Consider the following 8,693-nt stretch of genomic DNA (forward strand, 5'->3'; position numbering starts at 1 on the left):
CACAGGAGAGGAGCTTGATAGCTGAACGCTCTGGCTCCTAGTCTACTTTTGGAGACTCTAGGAACCACAAGTAACCCTGCATTCTGGGAGCGCAGTGCTCTGGTGGGGTAGTAAGGTACTATGAGCTCTTTAAGATAAGATGGTGCCTGACCATTAAGAGCTTTGTAGGTAAGAAGAATGATTTTAAATTCTATTCTGGATTTTACTGGAAGCCAATGCAAAGAAGCTAAAACAGGAGAAATGTGATCTCTTTTCCTGGTTCCTGTCAGAACACGTGCTGCAGCATTCTGGATCAGCTGAAGAGTCTTAACGGACTTTTTCGAGCAGCCTGATAATAAGGAATTGCAGTAATCCAGCCTAGAAGTAACAAATGCATGGACTAGTTTTTCTGCATCATTTTTAGACAGGATGTTCCTGATTTTTGCAATATTACGTAGGTGAAAAAGGGCGGTCCTTGAAATTTAAATGTGAGAGTTAAAGAACATGACCGGATCAAAGATAAATCCGAGATTACACACAGTGGTGCTGGAGGCCAGGGCGATGCCATCCAGAGTAATTATATCTTTGCTAATGCTATTCTGTTCTTTGTTCCTTTTGGATGCAGGTCTTAAATAGATCACAGGATTGGGTCTGACTGTCCCTGTTAGTCCTTTTCAAATGTCTCTTTTTTTTTTATGTATTTATTTTTGTCAAGTTTTAATAGGTCTGTTTCGGATTGGGCTTTTTGTTTGGTGAGACCTGAATGGGGCATGATTGTCAGTTTGTGATAAAGTTACAAAACATTTCTGACTTCCCCCTTTGATTCCGTCCTCAGAAAGGCATGGAGGGAGGGGTTTTCAGATTATGTTCAACAATCTGACAAGCACTTGATTTAAAGCATACTGAGGCTTTTAAGCTGCCATTAAATTTCAAACAACATCAAAGTTCAAGCATGAATGTTCTTAGACTGCAGTCAGTTACACAGCATGACTACAGGTCTGTTCATTCAGTGGCGTCTGCCTGCTGAGGGAGCTTGTGAATTATAGTGGGAATAGACACCGCTTGAAAGTTTCTCAAGACAGAAAGTTAAGAGTAGCTTCCTCCAACAACATGCATTGTGTACAACAGGACAGTACTTGGATTGAGTGGTAACTAGTACCTTATTACTTGAACCTTGATTATTTGTTTTAACTCCTGTGCCTGAGGTACAGGATCATTCATCCCCAGTCTTTTGTCAGTTTTATGTGAAAAACAATATTGTTCATCAGTACAGCAACATGGCCAGCCTCCTCAGCAGAGATGTTTTAAAGGAGCCACTACATCAGCTTAAAGGCCCTCTCACATATAAACACAACCCACCACTGGGTCCAAAAAGGGGATAACAGTGTCAGTGTTTTACACCTCTGATGCTGACTTCAAAGTCTGCAGCGGGGAGGACGAGGGTTTACGTTCAAGATAATGATACCTAGACGGGCATCTGTACGGACTGAAAACAAGGCATTGTGGGACTAGGCCAGACGCCTTTGCTTTACTTCCTGCTGGAAAAACAAAGTGGTGAAAGTCGTACAGCGTGGTTAGATAGTAATAAGAGATCTGGCAGAAAAACCTGCTCAGCATCAAACAGATACAGTTAGAGTCTAGCTGGTCAACATAGCAGAGCGTTTACCAGTAATCCAATGCACAATTTTCTTTACACATTTTGTGTGTGCTCTGAAAAAAAATCCTGTTTTCCTACACAGCCCTGGCTCTGTAAATGGAAAACAAAGAAAGTGGTGTGGACCTTCCCCCCAACATTTTTCCTGCCAATCTGCACCAGTTAGTGCTCATGCACAGGAGTGATGGGGGGGCAATGGTAGAGAGAGTTCTATACACCGGCACATTAGAACGTGTTGGACTCCAGGCAATGTGAAGAAGGAGATATGGCCGAGTAACAGCCAAAGAGGAAACGGTCTGAAGAGTATAAAAAGGAAGATGACCAGGCAAGTGCAAAGGCGACAACAATCACTTACTTCCTCTTTAACATGTTGTTAAGGTTGGGTTTAATTTGAATGATATGGATTCTAATTCCATTTCTGATGATCAATTCTGATTCCAAGTTTATTTCCAATAAGAGAACAAAAATTGGTCAAATGTTTAGATAACAATAAAATCATCATTCATTTAATTAATTATTTTGACTTTTATTGTTTAATGAAGTCAAGTAGATTCATTCTAGATAGAGTAAAAACATATGATGCCCCGTCAGTGCATACATTTTCTTGTGGATGTTGTGGTATTTTAACATTCTTTTTTTCTCTTTGGCCATCGTTCCCTGTGTTGCCAAAGAGAACGGTGTATTGCTGCTTGGTGTCCCCGCCTCTACTGGACGTACTAGTGCTGGCTCATGACACATAAGAGAATGCAGGACATCAAACATTCTTTCAGATGGACGCTGCGGTGCCTTTAATGTCAATTTGATGTGCAACCTGACTTACAGTTAATAAGCTTCACACATGCATTGCACTTTAACAAAGTGTAACGCCATCAAACTGTAGAGCCGGAGAGCCCCTGCAGACCCACCTCTGTATCATTTCATTAAAATGTTTTCAGTTCTTAGGCATACGGATGCGTTGCTGTATGCTACCTGGACTGAATCTGAAAAGCATTTTTGTCAGGGAATTCTCAGTGGACTAATGTTAAGAGTACAAATGTGAGGGAGAAGGAAGATGGAGAAAAGTGTTTAAAGAGAGAGAAAGAGGCAAGCAAGAGTTTTTCCATTTCCCCCAGTGATAAAACCTTTTGAACTTTGGCTCTGAAGAAAAAAGGCAGCAGAGCGGGGAAAGAAAGAGAAAGAGAAGGCAGGGGAGGAAGAGATGCTTACACACATACACAGACACACTCACAGATGTGTGTTTTATGGCCGTTGGAGGGGCAGTAAATAGTGGCCTGTTGTGCTATGTGGATGGAGAGCATAGAGACCATAAGACCAGATGCCTGATTTCACAACACACATGCACACACAACGGTATCTCACAGGTTTCATCAAACAGATTTATAGCCCTCAATCTCTAGCTTTTCTCTTCCTGATCGAGCCAGTATGTGTGTGAGTGTGTGTGGCGCTTATCCTGAAGACAGTTCCCTCTCATTCAAGCGCACACCAGGATGTGAACTATGCCATTAATGTGGCTGAGATGTGTTTACTCCTGAGCCATTTCCCAGAACTAATTCATTATCCGCCATGCCAAACTTTTCTGCCAGAGCAAACTCAATCGAAGGGAGGCAGGGTGTGAAACCAGGTCTTAGAACAAAACTGCATCTGTGTCTATCGCACCGACACGAAGGCCTTGACAGATGTCAAGTTTCTGTATGCAAATATTTTGAAGGTATTTAGAGCGGTTGAAGAGTCTTAATAGAGGTGCGGTGGCTGAGCGAGAGAGTTTGCACAGCTCAAGCAGAGAAGTCATTTTCTCTCAGCCACCTTAGCGGCCGTTTACAGTACTAATGGTATCCTGGTACAGTACGATGACTGCGTGTTGCCAATAAATGTCAGCTGATAGCTGTCTGAGTACCTGTAAAAACCCATTCAAGGCCAGGTTCATTCCGGGATTAAATGGAATCTGACACTGCCAAAGGTAACATGAACAGAGCGAGCTATCTGCAATCTTTTTTAAAGGTACACAAGGAGCTCAGTATTAACTGTGCTTTAGAAGTGGAAAGGCCAAGCTGAGGTCAGTTTACAAATGTTTTCAGTTTTTGAGTTGCAATACGTCAGCTTTCCAAATGTCATTTCATGACCATCTTTCTGTACCAGTTTGTTTCTTACAATATCATGCAAGGGCTGAATCTTCCTAATAACTTCTACACCCTTCATTTGACTGCTATCTGGCCCTATCTCCCTGATATTGGTTTGTCGTTGTCATGGTCTTGGGTTTGAGTGTGGTATTTTTCCGTTTTTTTTCCCTGTTGTACTCTCTGCCACCGTGTTCTTGTTTAGGTTTTGTCAGTTGATCATTGGTTCCTTGTTCTCTGATGTATTTGGTTACATTCATCCTTGTGTATTTTCGGTAGCTTTACATCCTGTTTTACTTTGTAATCATTGGTGTTTTTGTCTAGCTTTGTCTCCTGTCTGCCTTGATTTCCGTGGTTGCATCTGAAAAGTAAAAAAAAATCTCCTTTCCTTGACCTTGATGGAAAACGTAATTTGGTCAAGAAAAGATGTGAAGGAGAATTCATAAGGACTTAAGGAAAAGAGGATGGCGCGTCTAAGAGAATCCGACTGCTCTTTTCTAGGCAACATAATTATGCGACAGCCTGCTGTGATGAAACTATAATATTCTGAAGATGGACTACATATAGCACCTCTTTGACACTTCGCCCCGGTGACACGGTAGAAAATATTACTTCATAACCAAAATAGCAAAAAGGCAGATAAGGTAGCCTACCAGTCACTAAATAATGGAGAGGGTTGTCACATTGAGAATGCTTGCTCACACTCACCCTCCTGCCCACATTCATCAACATGAATCCCAATTATTGTCTGTAAACACAGTGTTTCCCACAGAATGACAGCATAACTGTGGCGCGAGAGAGAGAGAGAGAGCGACGGGGCGAGAGGAGATGCTGAGTGAATATAGGCTGTGCCCTGCATGGAGCTCTGTGATCAAATACGATTTTACCCATTTTAAATAGTAGCCTAACAAAAAAGAGCGTTGATAATGTGTCAGGTCGCCACAAACAAATCAATGTGTGGGCAACGCCTACTCTCGAGGCTATCCAGCCTGATCATTGCCTTTATTAAGGCGAGGGTGATCAGCATCTGTGACTGAAGTAAAATTAATTAATGATTTTGCTAAAGGCTGTTGTACATAACATGAGTCTACACGCTGCAAAATTATCCTCACTTTGATCATGGTACAAGACTAGTAACAGCTTGCATGGGTCTCAGTTATTGTTGAGAGTTTCAGAATCAGAATCAGAAATACTTTATTAATTCCGAGGGGAAATTCTGTGATATGTGTTTAAGATATGCATATTAGCAAGTTATGGCATAAAAGAGAAAAGACTTAGGCTAATAGCCAGTGGTAACTTACATGGTGATCAACATCCTTTATCCGTCATGGTCGGTGATTTCATTTTTTAAATTTATTGTAGAAAACACTTTATAGCTTATATCAACAATCAGAAACATAAACCGGTGTTGAAACAGCAAAGCCAAAAGAAAACAAACCAAAAGAAAGATGGTAATAGTGAGTCTTATTCAGTTATCATAATGTGTGTCTGTATTGGAAGGATCTTGCTAAATGTCGTTGATGGATTTTATCATTTAAGTTTGAGAACGTGCGTCGCTTTAAATGTTGCCACCGCAAGGAATTGTGGGACGGCATTCTCTCCTTTTCTTTGTTAAAGGATGGTCCGCTGTACCCTATGCTAAAGGAGATATGAAAGGAAGCATTGAGGCACCTTTCCTTAGCTTTTAGAGAATTCGAACAGCTCTTATCATGGCTGCCACTGAAATACTTCCGGGTCATTTTACTCAGTTAGGAACCTTCCTAAGCAAAAAAGACTTTTCGAATGCAGCCCGTGTCTCACCTGTGACTAACTGCCTGCCTGCTTGTGTGTATGTGGTGTGCCCCAGGATATATTGCCCTCACTTGTGTTCAGTCCTTGTGGTGTCATCGTCTTATGTTGAGTGTTCTGCCAATGCCCTGTTCTCTGTGATTTGGATTATTTCTGTCTTTTGGGATTTATGTTCTGTTTCAGTTTGGACTTCTGCTTCACCAAGTGTAAGCCTGAGAATATCTGTTGGAGTTTAAAAAATATCATTAACTGAACATGCTTTGCTCTGGTGACCTGCATTTGTGTCCTGAATATCAGTAAAACGACAATAAATCTAAATTGAACATTACAATGCCAGATCCGTGCTAATGTAGCTAGCTGCCTTGCATCACTTGGGTATCACTTGCATTGCTAAAATCCAGTGGTGTGGGGTAAAGAAGCATTCACAAGCTCAATCAGAAGAAGTTTTACATTTGCATAGTAGCAGTGGTGCATGTATCAAATAGGCCTATCCATCCATCGTCAACTGCTTATCCTGCGTACAGGGTCGCAGGGGGGGCTGGAGCCAATCCCAGCCGACATTGGGCGCAAGGCGGGGTACACCCTGGACAGGTCACCAGTCCATCGCAGTGCCACACATAGATGAACAACCACTCACGCTCACACTCACTCCTTAACCTAGACTGCATGTCTTTGGATGGTGAGAGGAAGCCAGAGCACCCGGAGAGAACCTACGCAGACACGGGGAGAACATGCAAACTCCACACAGAAAGGCCGGGGCAACCGGGGTTTGAACCCATGACCTTCTTGCTGTGAGGCGACAGTGCTAACCACCAGGGGCGACAGTGCCGCCCCAAATAGGCCTAGATACTTCTTATTTAATGCTTGGCCAAATGTTCATAACACAACATCACTCAAGACCAACAACCGAGTACCAGACCAACAGAGTAAAAGCAATTATTTATGTAGCCTAACCTTGCCCAGTGCCCTGTGGCAGGTGCTGTCTGCGATCAATAACCAAGTTATAGAATTTCCCACTGGCTTTTAGGTCCTTCGCAACAACAGAGTCAGCTGAAGTTTGGCCCTACCAGCTAGCCACTCTGTACGGAATTGAACAGGAATTGAATTGAATGTCTGAAACCCCTTTTTCCTCTCCAGGCACAGCTCCAGTTTTGGCGTTGGTCTTAAGTTGCAGCTGTAGTGGTAGTTTAGTAAAACTATAACTAAAAACTCCAAATCTCCACCCTCCAAAACTGCACCAGCTAAAGTTGCTAACAGCTCCCGTTATTTCATCTGAATGACGTTGATCGCATGCTGTGATTTGATTGGCGTGAAGCCAGACAGCGGCTGGCTTCCCTTGGCATCATCCTGACTAATCACAGTTAGGCAGTGGCGTGACAGTGGCCTCATCTGATCTTTTCCACAAAGGGATGCCAACTCTGCCTGGCCTCCTCGCGTAGTCAGACTGTCTACGGTGGTGCAATAAAGTGTTTGACCACACATGAGAAAGGAGGAAGAGATGACAGCAACAGCTTATAAGATTTATCGAAACTAAAAACATTGCGTTTTTATTAAAATGATAAATAGAGTCTTGCTTCCCTTGGCCTCTGGGAGAAAACGTCACTGCTAAAATCAACACTTTGACATAATACAGAGGATAGCAATATATAATAGTATTTTGCAATGGATAACGTTAGCAACTGGTCGGCGTTAGTTGGCAAGCTAACAGTATCTAACTTGAGCCAACTTAAATACAAAATCCCAAGATATTTTTATATGCTTTGCAGTAATGTTAGCTTAGCTTTTCAATAGGATGAAAGCGAATTCTGGGTTTTAATATCCAAAACAAAGCAGAGGTCTCTTCAGAAATTTGTGAGGCAGAAATGAAAACACCAAAGCTGCTGTTAATTCTGAGGTGTAAAATATATCCTAAGCCCATCTCAAGAAGATGACTTCATCGCTAATTCATCACTGATGAGAGGGTGGATCTGGAAGGTCATCTAAATGTATGACAAATGTCTGAGCATGGCGCTGGCCATCTGGAATTCCGTGTGACAGCCTTTGAAATGTAAGGCTTTGAGACCCTAATGGCCAGGGGTGGTGAAGCAATTATTAATTTATAAGTGACATGGCAGATAAAAAAGGAAAACATGGCCGAACACATATAGACCACATTTGATCCACACTACAGGGTGGAATGGTTATGTGGACAAGATGTGTGTACAGTCCACAGAGTGAGGATCAAGACTATCGGCTGTCAGACAGGGAGGTTTGTGCCTCAGGGAGCTTCTCTTGTGCTGTATAATGACAAATACTAAAGGAAGAATGGAGAACGAGGGAGAGAGGTGTTCTTTCACCAACTGTACTGCCAAATCTTGTGTCACAGTCTAAGATGCAAAGAACATTGTCGTCCGTTGTAAACGTTGTGCAACCAGCAAAAAGCTTTCAACTGCGAACAATTCTACATTTAATTTTTTGAAGCATCTGCTAGAGTAGCACAGCAATGTTAAACTTAAAGAAACTTCTGCCGCTACTGCCATTGATGCATGCACTGGTATGGGAGAGAGTGGCGTGCAACGTAACAACGTTTTTAAAAAATACTGAATAATAGGCCACTACTCTTATTACATATGTAGAAGAAAATGTAGCCTATTTCAAAAGTAGAGATTTACTTGCTTTATTATATTTTATTAAGAAACATTAGGCTATATGTTTTGTAAAAATCACACTCCTTGCTGTTATTATGAAGATGATAAAGTCGGGGGAGAAGGGAGGAGATGGGTCATAGTGAAAGTAATGAGTAACATGACTAGTTACTTTTATCGTCCAGTAATAAGTAATATTATTACTTTTTAAAGTAGTAATAAGTAAGTAATATAGAATTTCTGAGTAACTTGCCCAACACTGCTGTCAAAAACGCCAGGTGAGACATAAACAGGAAAATGAACTTTATTACTGCAAATAATACTTGTACTACAATATATACAATATATTTATATATACATATATCTATCACAACCCGTACCGGAGAGGGAGTGGGGGGTGTCAGTGCCATATCCGTACCGCCAGCAAGAGCCGTTCTTCACATGTGCAAAAGGGGTCCTGTCTGTCAAAGGTTACCGCAAATGTGCCTGTTCATAATTATTCTTGTGTTGTCTGTTCTCATCTCAGGACATCAA

This window comes from Micropterus dolomieu, linkage group LG11, assembly GCF_021292245.1.
Source record: "Micropterus dolomieu isolate WLL.071019.BEF.003 ecotype Adirondacks linkage group LG11, ASM2129224v1, whole genome shotgun sequence".
NCBI classification, from domain to species: domain Eukaryota; kingdom Metazoa; phylum Chordata; class Actinopteri; order Centrarchiformes; family Centrarchidae; genus Micropterus; species Micropterus dolomieu.